Here is a 16,944-nt window from a genome sequence, read left to right as displayed (position 1 = left end):
TTTTTTTTTTGGCTGTGCTGGGTCTTAGTTGCAGCACACAAGGTCTTCTGTCTTTGTTGCAGCTTTCAGGATCTTGGTGGTGGCATGTGATCTCTTAGTTGCAGCATGTGGGATCTAGTTCCCTGTCCAGGGATCAAACCCTGGCACCCTACATTGGGAGCATGAAGTCCTAGCCACTGGACCACCAAAGAAGTCCTGGTATGGACATTTTCTTTATAATCTTATTTACGTTATTTAGTTTTGGCTGTGCCGAGTCTTTGTTGCTTCATGGGCTTTTCTCTAGTTGCAGCAAGCTGAGGCTGCTCTCAAGTTGCAGTGGCTTCTCTTGTGGAGCATGAACTCTGGGGCACATAGGCTTCAGTACTTGCAGCACATGGGCTCAATATGGACATTTTAACAATATGAATTCTTCCAATCCACGAACATGGAATATCTATTTATTTGCATTTTCTTCAATTTCTTTCACTTAAGTCTTGTTATTTTCAATATTTAAGTCTTTCTCTTTCTTGGTTAATTTATCCCTAGATTTTTTATTCATTTAGATGCAATTTGTCAATGGAATTGTTTTATTAATTTCTCTTTCTGATAGAGTATTTTTAGTGTATAGAAACACAACAGGTTTTTGTGTATTGATCCTGCAACTTTACTAAATTTATTAGTTCCAGGAGTTTTTGTGTCCACATGGCCACTGAAGTACTCTGTTGGCAGCCGATAGAATAGCTCAGTGGTGGAATGGACACGTGAAGCCTGTTAGTTCTGACCTCATGGCCCAGCTAAACAGTTCAGCATAATGGAGCTGCAGCTTGAAGGTGGAGCTAGAATCTACAAACAGGACAAACAGAAAGAGTCTTGACCTCCTCACTCTGCAGTGTTCACAGGGAGGAGGCTACAGTGCTGGGGGCCGTCCCAGTTTGTGCCAACCTGAAACACATGGGCTTTGCCACAAAGCAAAACATGTAGGCTTGCACATACAAGGTCCAGGACTTGGGTGGGCAGCACAGTCCTAGGTTCTCTGTGGCCCCTTTCCCTCTGACTGGTGTTTTCCTTCAAAAGATCCATTGTATCTTCCATTAAAAAAAAAAATCATAAAATTGTGGGATTTTGGAGCTGCAAAAGAACTCAGGTTTGATTTAGTTCAGTTTCCCACCCCATTTTATTTATAATAATGCTATCTGCCACTTGTTGAATAATAATACCAAATATTTATTGAATATGTACTGTGTGCCAGGAAATTTTCTAAGTGCACTGTGTATGTTAACATATTTGGCAATCACAGCAGAGCTTTGCAGAAGGACTCTCGTTATTCCCAGCGTGTCGATGAGGAAACTGAGGCACAGGGAGTAAAGGAACTTGCAGTAAGACAACTGGCAAGTGGCAGGATCAGGATTCACACCCAGGTTTGTGTAACCCCGAGCCCTCTTAGCCCCCTGTTTCACAGAAACGCCAACACAAAATTACATACCCCACTTCATGCAGCCAAAGAACAAGAGTATCAAGACTTGGGGCCACAATGCTGGAAACAGGAAGTAGTTCTGTATCTTCTTATATAGACCCAACCCCAAACATGCATGCATGTGCAGGCATATGCATGCACTGTCTTGCTCTCTCAGTCTTCCACCTCTGTCTTCCTAGTGTTTGAGGATAGTCCAGTGTCTGTGGCTGGATTAAAATGCATTTTGAAGTCACTATGAAGTGACTTCATTTGTATGATGAATGTTACCCAGGGCATGTGTGGGTGTCTCCTCTCTTGCCAGGGCCAACCGACTGCCCAGCGGCCAGAGAAAGAATGGGGCAGGAAGGCTACTACTTTCTGAAGCCACATCCTGGCCCTGCCATTCAGCACCCAGAGGCTTAGGTTATTGTGGTCGTTGCTGTCCATGCTATTGGGTGGGTAAAGGGTCTCCTTCCTGAGGATTTCTGCAGGGTCAGAACCTGGGCAGAGAAGCCATGTGTATGAAGGAAAAGTTTCTGTAGCCCAAAGTCCCAAGGGAATGAAAGGGCCACAGGGAGAAAGTGAAACAAGTGGCTTTGCCCAAGCGGAGGGAAGCAGGGCTGACCATGCGGCCTCACCAGAGTTGGCTTTGGCTCTGTCAGACAGGTGGACAGCGCCCTGGGACTCTCCAATGGATGCCCGAAAGACACTGGCTCCTCTGAGGCAAAGAGAAGGTGCCTAGATGCTAACTCAGAAAAGGGCTGTGTTGACTCTACCCATTCAAGTCTGCACTCTGTATATATTAATGAATTAACCACTTGCGCTGTGGATAACTACCCAGAGAAGGAACTGTGGTCCAAGGGCTGTACCAGGATCAAGATATCAGGCTTCCTGAGTGGTGTTCAGGCTATTTAAAGAAGTGGATTCCAGGTTTCAGATTCCAGCCCATACCTCGAGGTTTCTTATGGCTTAAGAACTCAATTCTTAATTCAACTACATTTCAGCTTTGGTAGTTATAGGGCCAGAGGACATTTAAGAGGTTATCCAGTCACCCTGGCTTTTGGGAGACTCCAGAATTTGGGACACAGTTGAAGAGGGGCTCCTTTCCTAGTCTCCCCGGCAGCCCAGTCTTTGAGCATAATCTTGGCCAGACCTTTTATGATGGCTCTCTCTGTTCACTACTGCTTGCTGAAAAGCAGAAATCTACTTCAAAAGCACTGTGCACTCCTTATGTAACTGGCTTTTCTGTCACTTGTGGGGTTTTAGTTTGTCCTTTGTGAAGCTGCCAAATCCTAACTCTTCCCGTCTCCACCAAAAGTTCCAGGTATACCCCCGATTTAAATACATATCAGATTTGCCCAAAATGTAGTCTAATCATTCCTAGGCTTAGTCCCCCTTTCTGAGAAGGTCTGGATCCCTGATCAGTATCCACTGTACCTGCTCCTGCTCCAGGATGAGCAGAAGCCCGGGGCCACCTCTCTGGTGTGTCTGTTTTGGCCATAAGCATCTTGGCTGTAGACATCTTTGCCACAGGCATTTTCATTGCAAACATTTTCACTGCATAACTCATTGGCTGTGATAGCAATATTAAATAACAGAAACTAAAAGAGAAACATTAAAAAAACATAGTGAAACAAAAAACGAGAATTAACAAACAAAAACAAATGAAAGTCTTTATTGTGAAATGCAGAATATTTGAATACTTTTTTTTTCTTTCTTTATCTTTGGCTGCACTGGGTCTTCATTGCCACGCAGGCTTTTCTCTAGTTGCGGCAAGCGGGGAGCTACTCTCTAGTGTGGTGCCTGGGTTTCTCATTGTGGTGGCTTCTCTTGTTGTGGAGCACAGGCTATAGGCACTCGGGCTTCAATAGGTGAAGAGGTGGGCTCAGAAGTTGCACCTTGCGAGCTCCAGAGCATGGGCTCACCATCCGTGGTGCATGAGCTTAGTTGGTCCAAGGCATATGGAGACCTCACGGATCAGGGATGGAATCCGTGTCCTCTGCATTGGCAGGCAGATTCTCATCCACCGTACCACCAGGGAAATCCCTGAATACATTTTAAATGTGCGTAGATTCATGGCAATATTGCACAAGTAACTGATTTTATTTTGTGGGTTGTACATACGCACTTGTCTTCCAAGTCTTTCATTCACTTTATTTTAATATTTATTTAGTTGTGCCAGGCCATAGTTGCAGCTCTCTAAAACTTAATTTGTGGCATACTAATTCTTAGTTGCAGCATGTGGAATTTAGTTCCCTGACCAGGGATCAAACCCGGGCCCCCTGCAGTGGAAGTGCAGAGTCTTAGCCACTGGACCACCAGGGAAGGCCCTGAACAGTATTTTGTACTTTGTTGCTGTTGTTGATTATTCTCCTCACTCAGCATCACATTTTTTCTTTTTCACTATAATTTCTTCCTTCATTGAGCGAGGTGTCAGTTTCCAAATACTAGGGTGCACATTGGTGCCTGAGGTCTGTGTTGCCTTGTGAAAACCTCCCACCACGTGTACTCTTGGTGTACTGTCACTCGTCCCTTGACAGACGTTCCAGAGTTCTATGGGAAACGTGGCTTCGACTCTGTGCCTTCAAATCACTGGAGGATTTGCAAACTGATATGTTGTCATTTTCTAGTAGGCTGCAGTCAGGTTTGCCCTCTGTTATTTCACACTTTCCCATAAGTTTTATCACCATATTTTCTATTGAGTCAATATACATAGTGCTTCTCATTCACCATTTTAAGACCACATGTCTACTGTTCACTGTATAGACCATTATGAGAGCTAAGATTTATGCAATATAAGAATAGGAATCCTGCATCAGTGGAGAAGTGAAACCAAACTGTCAGACTAAACTGTCAGCCAGTTATTTTATCTTCTAAGGCAAGATTGCCTTACGGCCAATTAGTTCTGCGGTGAAAATGCAGCAATGATGCTTACAGAGAATATTCCTAGCTCCCTTCTCTAGGGTTCAGTTATTGCCACGGGGTGCTTTTGAATCCTAACCTAGGGAACCAAGAGACGAGGTGGTGCCTGAGTTTAGAAAACTAGAACAACCCAAAGCCCCGGCTAGCAATTTTGTGTGTGGAAGCTCTTTAGCCTATAAGGCCTTCACAGTTGCCTGGATTAATGACTGTAAAAACCACCCATGTCCTTGGAGGGAGCCTCTCAAGTCTTCAGAGGTGGGGGAGGGTCTACCCCATGGGTGCTCACGGACTGAATGTGGGAGAAGGGTGTTCCCTAGAGCAAAATCAAGGTCTGTTAGTGGAAGAAGAAATGGGATGGGGTGGGGGAATGAATTCCGAAAAGGCCAAAATGCCAAACATTCTCCCTAGCTCGCTTCAGTCATGTCCGACTCTGTGTGACCCCATAGACGGCAGCCCACCAGGCTGCCCTGTCCCTGGGATTCTCCAGGCAAGAACACTGGAGTGGGTTGCCATTTCTTTCTCCAATGCATTAAAGTGAAAAGTGAAAGTGAAGTCACTCAGTCGTCTCCGACTCTTAGCGACCCCATGGACTGCAGCCTACCAGGCTCCTCCGTCTATGGAATTTTCCAGGCAAGAGTACTGGAGTGGGGTGCCACTGAGCTAGCCACTCCTTTTTGTCTTTCCTTAGCTTCCCTTTCACTAATCTGTCCTTCAACTACTGATTACCAAAGAAAAAAAGAATCTCTCTATCATAGTGGGGAGTGCTCATGGCCTGGTGACTATTATAGCTTGCTGTGTTAAAGTCTCGCTCATTCTGAAAGCTAGAGGTAATATGGAAACGCTGTAGGCAACCTCATACCTGGCCTCCATTCATCATCTGTCTGTGATGTCTTTCATACCTGGAGCTGGTGCTTCTTCGCTCAATCTGGAGACTCTCCCGCAAGATAAACCCTTTCTCCCCGTTCGCATTCCTGTGCTACAGCCTTCCTTCTGCTCTGGACTTCCTGTTCTATTTATGAACCGTCAGAGCCTGGACACATGCCCTGGCAGACTCAGAGCCCATGTGAATGGTAAGCATCCAACCTGAATACCTGCCCTGCACTGAGTGCCCTGGGTTTGCCCCAAGTGCAAGGTGGTTGCTCGCCTCCCATCAGTTGTCACTCTCCACCCTCCCAACCTGGCTGGCCACATTTTCTCCTCCTGCTGTCAGCTGTTGAAATGCAAACTGTATGTGAAGAGGTGTTTCCTTGCCTGGGAAATTCCAGAGTTTACAGGTCTATGCTCTGCCTCTCTGGGGTGCCCTCAGCAACCACACCAAAAGGTCAGTGAGGCCCTGCCTCTTTGGAACAGTGAGTCGAGCACACAGTGTTGTAGCTTCCTTAAATCTTCTTCAGTCCTGTCCGCCCAGAGGGTGGAGGTGGATTCCAATTTCTATGGGTTTTTCTGATCACTTAGCACATGCCAGGTGGCACACAGGAACGCAGAATTCGGGCCACAGACTTTCTGTCTCTAATCCAAACAAGAACCTCTGCAAAATGTACTGCACTTCCCGTGGATGCTCGAGCTGGACCCATGTGGGTAGGTGCCCACATGAATGTTCTTCCCTGTGAGTGCTGTCCTGCTACAGATTTCCTGGGAGAGCATGGGGGCTACCTAGCTTAGGGACAGGACTCATTCTAAGAGGTCATCTTGTCATTGTATCTATGTTTGGTGCTTTGTTGTTGCTGCTGTTGTTTTAAAAGGGGTGCTATGCTTAGTTGCTCAGTCCTGTCCAACTCTTTTCGACCCCATGGAGTGTAGCCCGCCAGGCTCCTCTGTCCATGGGGATTCTCCAGGCCAGAATACTGGAGTAGATTGCCATGCCCTCCTCCAGGGGATCTTTCCAACCCAGGGATCGAACCCAGGTCTCCTACATTGTAGGCCGATTCTTTACCATCTGAGCCACCAGGAAAGCCCAAGAGTACTGGAGTGGGTAGCCTATCCCTTCTCCAGGGGAACTTCCTGACCCAGGAATCAAACCAGGGTCTCCTGCATCTCAGGCAGATTCTTTACCAGCTGAGTTACTTGGGAAAGGGAGAAGTTTCAAAATGAGAGTTGTGGGATCAGCTTGGGTAATAAAGAATTTTTTATCAGATTTAAACTTTACCTCCCCCCATATCCTTTCCTTCACCGTGAAAAGATTTTTAATGCATGATGACATTAACCATTTCATGGTTTTAAATCTCACAAAGAAAAAATTATCATTTTCAACTCCTAATTTTCAGTTACTTATATTCTTTTTATATTCTATTATAAAAAATCTTAGAGATTAATGACAAAAGACATATACTAAAGAATGGGTATGAATATGCAGTTCATAAAAACAAATTCAGGTGACCAAGCATGAAAAATGTCCACCCTCACTGATAAATATTAAACCAATGTTTTTCACTTATAAAAATGGCAAAAGTTGATAAATTAATAGTACCCAGTGTTAGTGATAAAGAAAGGAGACAGACTCTATGGAGCTGGTGGATATGTAAGTAGGGGCTCCCTTTCTGCCAGGCATTTGACTGCATGTATCAAGGGCCTGCAATTAAAATTTCTTCTAGGAATTTATACGAAAACATATATATATATATATATGGAAATGTGTGTAAGCACTTATTTAAAGGACGTTCACTACAGACTTATCTATAATAGCAAAAAATTGGAACCAGTAGGAACGCCAAACAGTAAAGGCTGTTAGACTATGAAGCAGACCTCTAAAAATATTTTTTAATATTTCATGACAAAGAAATTTCATGATAGGAAAAAAAGAGCATTTAACAGGGAAGCCCAATAGATTTTATGGAAAAACCCAAATGATGTTTTTGGCCAACACAATATACAGTGCTCAGTACAGTCACGTTTTTTAAAAATATGCATGTACATGTATCTTTAAACAAAAAATGTAGTAATTATGGGTAATTTTTATTTTCTTCCACATTCATACCTGAATTTTCTAAATTCCTTATTACATTCTCATAGCTTATATAATTAGATTTTTTTGGTCTTAATGAATGGATAACTTGAGAGCTGTGTCAGAGTTAAGGTACCTGAGAACCTACTTTGATTTTGGAGTTTTAAGAGTTTGGATTTTTTCTGGACCAAAATCTAAAAGGATCAGAAAAGAGTTGAGCTCCCATGCAAAGCAGAGTAACTATCTTCATAAAGATCCCCAAATCCTGAAGGGAATAAGGAAAAAATGAGGTCTGCTCAGGTTGTCATTTTGCTGCCTGGACCTTTTCATTGAGAATATGAAGGCTAACTACTTACATGTCACAGTGGGATTTTAATTTATGTAATGGAGCAAGTATTATTATTATTTCTTTATCTTTAAAATAAAAAACCTTTAAATTCTGCTTGTATCCCCTTCTCCTAATTGAAAAGCGTACTTGGTGGTGGTTTAGGGATGGCATCATTGTTCCCTGAGGCTCCCTTCTTCCTCTCCCACATCCTTTCTTTTTTTCCTCCTTCCTCCTTTTTGGGGAAAGGAGAGATCCCTTTTCCTTACCTGTGCCTTAAGCCTGTTGGTGTCTGGTTCGGATGCCCCAGCCCCAGCAGAGATATGAGGGCCACAGGCCTGGAGATGGCTGGTTTGGCCCAGAAAGGACTGGGGTCACCGTTGCAGTATTTGGTCTGTGCTTGGAGCTGGGTTTTTTTGCCACCATTAATTCTGCTCCACCTCTGGGATACGGATTTGTGTATGTTTTTTGATAGACATGCCAGTGGTGACAGTTCCTTCTGGCATGCCAGGTTAGTCAGGTAATAAAGATGAAAACAGGGCCAATGCTTAAATGTGAATTTCTGCCATTCTCAAGGGAGCACTTCCTTCCCCACCACCCTTGGGATTAGAACCCTCAACAATATTGGGAACCTGGGCTCCACGTGAGTGTTAATGTAATGCCTTTAGGCATTGTTTAGATAGCTCACCTCTCTAGTTATCTAAGACCATAGCACCCAGGATTAAGATCAAGATTAAGGATTCAGTTATCCTTAATCTTTCTGAAAACTAGTCTCAGTTTGGTCACCAAAGGGACTCAGGATTCATACTTTTGTAAAGTGAAAGTTGCTCAATCATGTCTGACTCTTTGCGGCCCCATGGACTATACAGTCCATGGAATTCTCTAAGCCAGGATTCTGGAGTGGATAGCCTTTGCCTTCTCCAGGGGATCTTCCCAACCCAGGGATTGAACCCAGGTCTCCTACATTGCAGGCAGATTCTTTCCCAGCTTAGCCACAAAGGAAGCCCAAGAATACTGGAGTGGGTAGACTATCCCTTCTCCAGGGGATCTTCCTGACCCAGGAATCAAACTGTGGTCTCCAGCATTGCAGGCAGATTCTTTTACCAATGGAGCTATCAGGGAAGCCCCAAAAGTGAAAGTGAAGGTCGCTCAGTCGTGTCCGACTCTTTGTGACCCCATGGACTATACAGTCCATGGAATTCTCCAGGCCAGAATACTGGAGTGGGTAGCCTTTCCCTTTTGCAGGGGATCTTCCTAACCCAGGGATCGAACCCAGGTCTCCTGCATTGCAGGTGGATTCTTTATCATCTTAGCCACAAAAGGAAGCCCAAGAATACTGGAGTGGGTCGCCTATCCCTTCTCCAGTGCATCTTCCTGACCCAGGAATAAAACCAGGGTCTCCTGCATTGCAGGCGGATTCTTTACCAGCTGAACTACCAGGGGAGCCATACTACTGTAAAGCATGATGCAAAAGGACATACATTTTAGAAGATTGGGAAGCTCTGAGGAACCCGGGGCTGCCCATCGCAGAGCATTTCCTGGGTTTAGATGTGGGGTGGGGTACTTTATCTAGTTATCTCACCCAGGTGACCACATGAACTCTAGAAGGTAGATATTACATTCCATTCTCCACGTGAGGAATAAAGGAGGCTTAGAGAAATTGTTATTTGTCCAAAGTTTCCAAACTGACACCTGCTGCTGGAGCCAGGTTTTGAACCCATGCCTATTCCTTCTTGCCAGGCTGGCTCATGGAGCATTGGGCTAAGCTGAGAAATCTATAGTTAGAGTTTCACTTGTGGTATTATTATCAGCCTGGGCTGGAAAATAAGTGTCCATCAGGTTTGCTTTTGACACAGGCTTCTCAGACTTTGGCATGCAGCAGATTGGCCCGGAGAGCTTGTAAAGTGCAGATCTGGGGTCGGTGAGACAGTTTGCCGTCAGTGGTGCTGATGCTCAGGGCACACAACCCGAGGCCTCCACCTGGAATAATGCCGCCCTCAGTATGGAGACAGTCAAAGGCTCCTGGGTGCAAAATTTGGATTTAAGTTCTGATCCTGCCAATTAGAAGGTGACTTGAGCAAGCTGCTTACTCCCTCTGGACTTGCTTACTCATCTTGAAAATAAGGATTTAAATGGCAGCTACTTCTTAGAGTTGTGAGGATTAGATGAGATAAGCCATGTGAAGTACTTACAATCAATAGTTCTTAATCAGGATTTGCTTTTATTAGTAGCACATGGAGCCACAAAGTCCTGGGAAGAAGAGAAGTGCTGTGGCCTTTGAGTCAAAAGGTGTGAGATCCTATCTAGGTCTCTTCTGTAAGCCCCAGGTCTCCCTGGGGGAGGGGAGGTCTGCAGAGCCCTCATTTGCCTCTGGGTGGAAGCATTAATGTGTACCTGGATAGTTTCTTGCTCTGGGGACCAATAAGTCACTCGGATCCCAGGGCTTACCCTAGAAGGCCTCTGGGACCTCCTGACAGGTGTCCTGAGGATGCACATGTGACCTCCAGGGCCCACATCAGACGGCATAGATAGCATGCAGTTAGCATGTGCTGTTGGCCCTCTGGAGTCCTACCCTTCCACCCTTGAGCCTTGAGTCGCCCTTATGGCCACTGTGCCTGCTGCAGTTTAAGGGCCTCAGTTTCTGCTTCCCTTTCATTGCAGCTGTTTATTAAATTTCTATCTAGGATGCTCCATGATCTCATATCATTTGGAAAGGAAGACAGAAGCACTGGCTCTTGTCCTCAGGGTCTCCTCTGTAGTGGCTTCAGCCACTTCGCCCCTTTCATTCCTATAGCACCTTGGGCTCTGGAGCAGTCAGACACGTGTACAGTGCAGTCATCCCCCTCAGAGTCCGGCTGCAGCACCCTGTTTGTGACAGGAACACAGTAATTTAGAGCCTTCCTGCACTAAGTGTGGTTCCTGGGTCATCAGCATCACCAGGCCCCATCCCTGGCTGTTTGAAGATGTACGTTTTATTATGATTCAGATATGGTAAGGCCAACAGATCAGGAGATAATTGCCACTGAAAAGGCACTTTGTTATTCACAGTCCCCAAGAGCCATGGCATGCTGTGTCACACAGGGCCACCTGGGGAAGCAGCTGGGTCAGTTAGGAGGCAGAGGTTGTGGGGAAAACATGAGCAAGGGCCTTTATTTTAGTGTCCATGGAAAGGAACAGGTGAAGCAGAGTAAGGAAGATTAGGATTGGCTAGATTGAATCATTGAAGCAGGCTCTGGGGTGCAGGGGCAGCCTCCAGTTGTCTGGTACCTGACCCTGGGGTGATTAGGGCAGGGGAATAGTGGCCTGGAGGGTAGGAGTTGGTTGTGAGAGGAGAGAGGAAGGAGCTTTGGATTTGTCAGTTTGCATACTAAAAGGGCACTTGAAGGTGAGGCCTTTCCTGTCTCTAGAAATTGACCAGCCAGCATCAGCAAGCCCTTAAGATGTCAGAGCATCAGAAATATAGAAAAATAAAAAAGGCATGACTAATGCACTGACCTACGGAATCAGAATCTGTATTTTAACAAGACCTCCTATGGCTTGAGAAGCACTCAAATAAAACACTCTGACATTTTGAACTCAGTTCCCTAAGAGCAGCAGATGTCCTAAACCATTCTCTGTACAAGTAGGGATGATGACTTTGGGTTTGTGAGACTAGGTACCTTAAAACAAGGCTGGCGTCTTGAATGGATGGCTATGAGAAGAATCTCTGAAAACATTAGCAGTGCCTGCTAAGTGTGGGTTTATGCTTAATAATATTCTTTCGATTGTCAATAATGGTTTTTGTAGCAGCCACAGATACTGTCCCAACAGATATGGTATTACCTTCCATAACAGGACTTATTTAAAAGGAGGGAACTTACTACCCAATCAGTGGATGGAGATAAAAACCAGTATTTTTATCCCATTTTTACACTGGGAAAACTGATCATTAAATTTTCCAGTGAAAGCCTGGCTTTCCACACCCCCAAATGAGTAGTACCTCAGTTCCTTTTCATGGGGCATTAGTCTCTTTGGAGTGACCAGTTATTGCTTCAGGTGACCAGTTGTTGTCATCATCGTTCATCTGCTCAGTAGTGTCCAACTCTGTGCAATCCCATGGAATGCAACATACCAGGCTTCCCTGTCCTTCACTGTATCCCAGGGTTTGTTCAGACTTATGTCCATTGAGTCAATGATGCCATCCAACCATCTCATCCTCTGTTGCTCCCTTCTCCTCCTGCCCTCGATCTTTCCTAGCATCAAGGTCTTTTCCAGTGAGTTGACTCTTCACATCAGATAGCCAAAGTTTTGGGGCTTCAGCTTCAGCATCAGTCCTTCCAATGAATATTCAGGGTTGATTTCCTTTAGGATGGACTGGTTTGATCTCCTTACAGTCCAAGGGACTCTCAAGAGTTTTCTCCAACACCACAATTCGAAAACATCAGTTCTTTGGCTCTCAGACTTCTTTATGGTCCAGCTCTCACATCTGTACATGACTACTGGAAAAAGCATAGCAGGTGACCAGTACAACTGACATTTGTCATCACACACAGAAACTCTTCTGGAAGGAGCCCTGATTGGCCTACTCCACTTGGAGAAGAGCCAGTGAGTGTATCAGGAAAGAATAGAGCCAGATGTGGGTGCTGCTTAGAGTTGCAGTGCTTGGGCATAAAGGGACCTTTGAAATCGTTGAGTCAGATCCCTCATTTTAAAGATGAGGTCTCTGAGGCCAAGATGGTAGCAGGAGGCTGGGCAGGACCCAGGCTCCAGGGTCCAGGCCAGCATCCTTAGCACACGCCGTGGAGTTTTCCCCTCCTCCCTGCACCCCTTTTACAGCGTGCCCCTGGCTTCTAGATCAGAGCCCAGACAGACACTTCATGCCCAGTCTGGTGGTGCTGACAGTGCAGCCGGTATTTTATTTCTCCACTTTATTTAGTTATACCCAGCCTTGTTGCAGAAGGATTTAGGACTGCTTGTAAAGTTGCAAACAACAGAGCGAGATAGAGTAAATTTAAAACAAGTGAGAAAGATAAGACAGGAATAAGTAGCTTCTCGACAGCATTGCCTGTTGCCACCCTGCTAGGGCTGTTGACCGTACAGCGATTAAATGGTGCTGAGTCTTGTGTCCCTGGCTCCCCTGCCTGACACCCTGGCAGAGCTTTCTCCCTGGCTGGCTGTAGAACTTTTCCCCTTTTGTGATCGAGATGCCCTTGAAGGTCACTCTGAGGGACTGGGAAGTTCTCCACAGCGGGTCCCATTTGCAGGGTGTGACACAGTGGTGATGGTCACAGTGACAGGGCGGCTGTTGTTGCCAGTGCTCTGTAAAGACTAGGCAAGGGAGGAGAGCTAGTTGGTAGGTGAGATCTTCCACCCCTTAGGGCTGTCCAGAATCAGTGGCCTTCTTGGTCCCTTTGTTTCGCACACCCCTGCAAGCTGAGAGGAGGACAGTGAGTGCAGCTGGGGTTCAGAGCTGTTGCCCAGGCTTTCCCTACTCCCTGCTCATCCTTTGTCCCTTTTGCACTCTTTTGACCTCTGTTCAAGCTCCCATCTGTCGGTTCTGCGAGGCCAACTCCCTCACCACCCTGACTTCTTCATTCAGGGCCCCCAGGCATCCTCCTCGCTCTCAGGACTTCCGCTTTCTCCTGCAGACAAACTGTGGTCTGAGTATCCCCTGTTCTCAGGTGCTCTGACTCCCTGGTCCTTGTCCCCACCATACTTGGTTTGGGTGGCCTCTGCAGTCCCTTCCAAGACTCTCCTCCTGCAAAGTGAATGAAAGCTAAGAACACAGGGAATCCCAGTACTCACAGTTCCTCTCAGCCCTAGGAATGCTCAGAACTGTGTCGTTATCATTGCTTGGATCAGAGGCGCTAAATCCTCTGCAGTGCATTGGACGATTCCACCCAGGGAGGACTTGTCCCGCCAGAAATGCCAGGTGCATCCCTGCTGATAAACACTGATAAGAATTCAGAGAAGCCTAAATATTTGCAGTTGTACAGTAGCATCAGAAGAGCCACACTGCAGATTTCTTGGTTTGTGCCCAAGAGTTTAGTGAGAGGAAATTACTAACTTATTTTTATCTACACAGTGCGGTCAGAAGGCATTACATTCTGAAGGGTCAGGCTATGCTGGGAATTGTTTATTTCATTAGGCTGAAGTCCTACGGTTGGCTCAACCTGTGCTGGCCTGCATCTGGGACCTGCTAACTTCTTGGCTTAGATGGGCACTCGGAGCCAGAGAGAGCCCCATGAGCTGCCAGTGCAGCCTGTCACATGGGTGCTGTCAGATCACCCCAAACCCCCGACAGGAGGCCAGTGGCTGGCCCAGCATCAGAGAGTGGGATCTGGCTGCAGTGGGAAAATCTTTTCAGAGGTTTTATTCTGTAACAGGCAAAGGAGTCGAGCACTCAGAGTTAAATGGTCTATTGCCTCTCATAAACCCACCATCATTCCCTTAGGCTTCAAAAATGGTTTTTGAGCCCACTGGCTAAGAGAGGTAATTAAAGTTAGCTAGCCTTCAGACCTCTGGAAACTGGTGGCCCGCTGATCCCTGTGTTTTCTCGCGCTTCACCGTGGGTTGGCTAATTATTTCCTGATTTATCCATTCATTATCTAACACACTTTGAGTGCCTGCTGCAGGCCAGTGCTAAGGCAAGGTCCTGACTTCTTGGCTTTTTCTGGCACAGTGGAAGAGGGAGGCGGGTCCGTCAGTGGTTCGAGAGCCAGGTGCCAGGTGCTGAGGTGTGGGCAGCGTGCCGGGAGCATGGAGGGGGGACTCCTCTGAGACCTGGCAGGGACACAGGGTGACTGGGCTCCAGGGTATCCCAAATGTGGCCATGTTTGAACTGGGTCTTGAAAAAATAACCCACAGAGTTAGCCAAGGGGAAGAACAGAAGGGTGGACAAGCATTCCAGGGAGGGAACGCTGTGCACCAACTCCCAGAGACAGGAGACAAGGACTGTCAGTGGTCCAGTGGCTGGGGGCAGGATGCTGCAGCGGGAAGGATAAGCCTAGCACCGGGGGCCCTGGAGACCAGGGGAGCTGAGACAGATTCTCCTGTGGCTCAAAGACAGGAGAGGCCATTAGACATCGCCTCAGTGCCACGTGTCAATCAAAATAATTAAAAGCAGAAGAACCAGAAAGCTGGTTCATATATCCCAACATCCATTCAGCTTTTTCCCCAAGAAGAAACTTTTGATAAAATAAGGTGAAGTGCCAGAAAGATGTGTGTTCAATAGGATAACACAAAGTAAGTAGAATAAAAGTAGATTAAAAAAGAAAAAGAAAAGGGAGAGAAAAGTAAAGGGAAAAAAAAAACACACACCTGCAGAACTGAGTGATGGCCAGCTCTGGGTAGCAGTTGACTACTTGGAGTCAGACAGACCTGAGTTCAGGTCTGACTTTACTAACTCGAGTTTTGACCTCTCTGGTCTTTGATTTCCTCATCTGAACACTGGGATAATAATACCAATCTCATGACATTTTCTGTGAGGATTAATGTGATCCCAGTGGTTTTTACCACTAGTTTATTTATTGCTTTTTAAAGTATTAACCCAGGACAAACAGTAGATTATGGTTTTTGAGGATTAGTTGTCATTCGTGGAATAAAGAACAGTCACAGCTTAGAGCTAGTAAAATAGATTCTAGAAATGACAGAATTTCTATTCATTTATTTATTCATTGGATAAATATCCATCACACACTTTTTTATATTTTGGCTGCATTGCATCTTCATTGTAGCACACATGTCTCTAGTTGTGGCATGCAAGCTTCTCTAATTGCAGCAGGTGAGATCTTAGTTCCCCAACCAGAGATTGAACCCCAGGTTCTCTGCATTGGGAGCACAGAGTCTTATCCCCTAGACTACCGAGAAAGTCCCCCTTCACACACTTTCTATGAGCAGGCACTGTGTGAGGCTGAGGAGTGGATAGTGAACAAGACATACCTGGTCTTTGCTTTCAGGAAGCTCCTTATCTGGTGAAGAGGACCAGGTATTCAGGGATCCTGTGCTGAAACTTGTGTGAGCCTCCACTGGCAGCTTGGTTGGACTGACCTGAGCCGGTCTGACCATGCAACAGTTGCCCCTGTAGAAGGTTGAGGTGGTGAAGCTTAGCTTCTACTCCCACAACCTCACCACCAGGTGGTAATGAATGCAAGTGTTAGACTGAAGTCTGCTGCAGAGATAGACAGTTATCAAACAAATGTTTATCAAGTAGGGAGAAAGCAGTTTGACCAACCTGTTTGGTGAACTTGATGAAGTCCCAGCCCTCTCTCTGTTGGTCTGTTCCAGCCGTACCTCAGAGAAAAGGTTCGCTCAAGGCAGCTGCAGAAGTTGTCCAGAGACAGGACTGTTTCCCTGTGTCAGCTTCATGCTGTCATCAACCTTCCTGCTGTGACAGCTGCACTCAGGGGAGCCTCCAGGACCCTGTTTACGCAAGGGTGGGGATGTCACTAAACGTTTTTTGCCAGGCTGCATACCCTGAACACCAATAAGAACCCATTTCTAGCATTCGTTATACTAAATCACAAGTTTCACCAACACTAGCCCATTTTTTTTATGTTCACAATGTTTATCCGGATGCATGTTGATGTATGGCAAAACCAATACAATATTGTAAAGTAAAAAAAAAAAAATAAAACCAATTTTTATTAAAATTGTATTAAAAATAAAATAAAACCAGTCAAAAAAAAAAAAGAATGTTTATCCAGATAGCCAAAGGATTTAAAGTAGGCAGTGTGGGAATGTGACCTCAGGTTAACACCAGTTGATGAATCCAGACTTTGTATTCTTCATACCCTGTGAGCTGATCACCCCTAGAGGTAGCAGCCAAGACCAACTGGTTCATACACAATAAAACACCAGCTACGTACTCTTGTTTTCTCTTGCATTTGTTTACACACTCAAGTGCTTTAAAGTAAATTAGACATGTAACCATGTTCCATTTCTCTCTCCTATTCAAAAGGTATCATGGAGGGAGTAGCATAGGAGAGCGCTCAGTTCAGTTCAGTCACTCAGTCATGTCCGACTCTTTGCGACCCCATGAATCGCAGCACGCCAGGCCTCCCTGTCCATCACCAACTCCCGGAGTTCACTCAAACTCACGTCCATTGAGTCGGTGATGCCATCCAGCCATCTCATCCTCTGTCGTACCCTTCTCCTCCTGTCCCCAATCCCTCCCAGCATCAGAGTCTTTTCCAATGAGTCAACCCTTTGCATGAGGTGGCCAAAGTACTGAAGTTTCAGCTTTAGCATCATTCCTTCCAAAGAACACCCAGGACTGATCTCCTTCCGAATGGACTGGTTGGATCTCCTTGCAGTCCAAGGGACTCTCAAGAGTCTTCTCCAACA

The 16,944-nt window shown here is 45.8% G+C and overlaps 1 protein-coding gene and 1 non-coding gene across 10 annotated transcripts in view; one reads left to right on the top strand and one right to left on the bottom strand.

Annotated features, from left to right (window-relative positions):
* ATXN7L1 (ataxin 7 like 1) overlaps positions 1-16,944 on the top strand; it is a 264,507-nt gene that overhangs the window by 160,956 nt on the left and 86,607 nt on the right. The window lies entirely within an intron of this gene.
* Positions 3,685-3,757, bottom strand: TRNAG-UCC (transfer RNA glycine (anticodon UCC)). Its single transcript has one exon. It is a non-coding gene; the product is annotated as a tRNA-Gly (tRNA).

The sequence above is a fragment of the Bos javanicus genome, chromosome 4 (genome assembly GCF_032452875.1).
Source record: "Bos javanicus breed banteng chromosome 4, ARS-OSU_banteng_1.0, whole genome shotgun sequence".
In the NCBI taxonomy this organism is placed as follows: Eukaryota; Metazoa; Chordata; class Mammalia; order Artiodactyla; family Bovidae; genus Bos; species Bos javanicus.
This window is presented reverse-complemented; position numbering and strand designations above follow the sequence as displayed.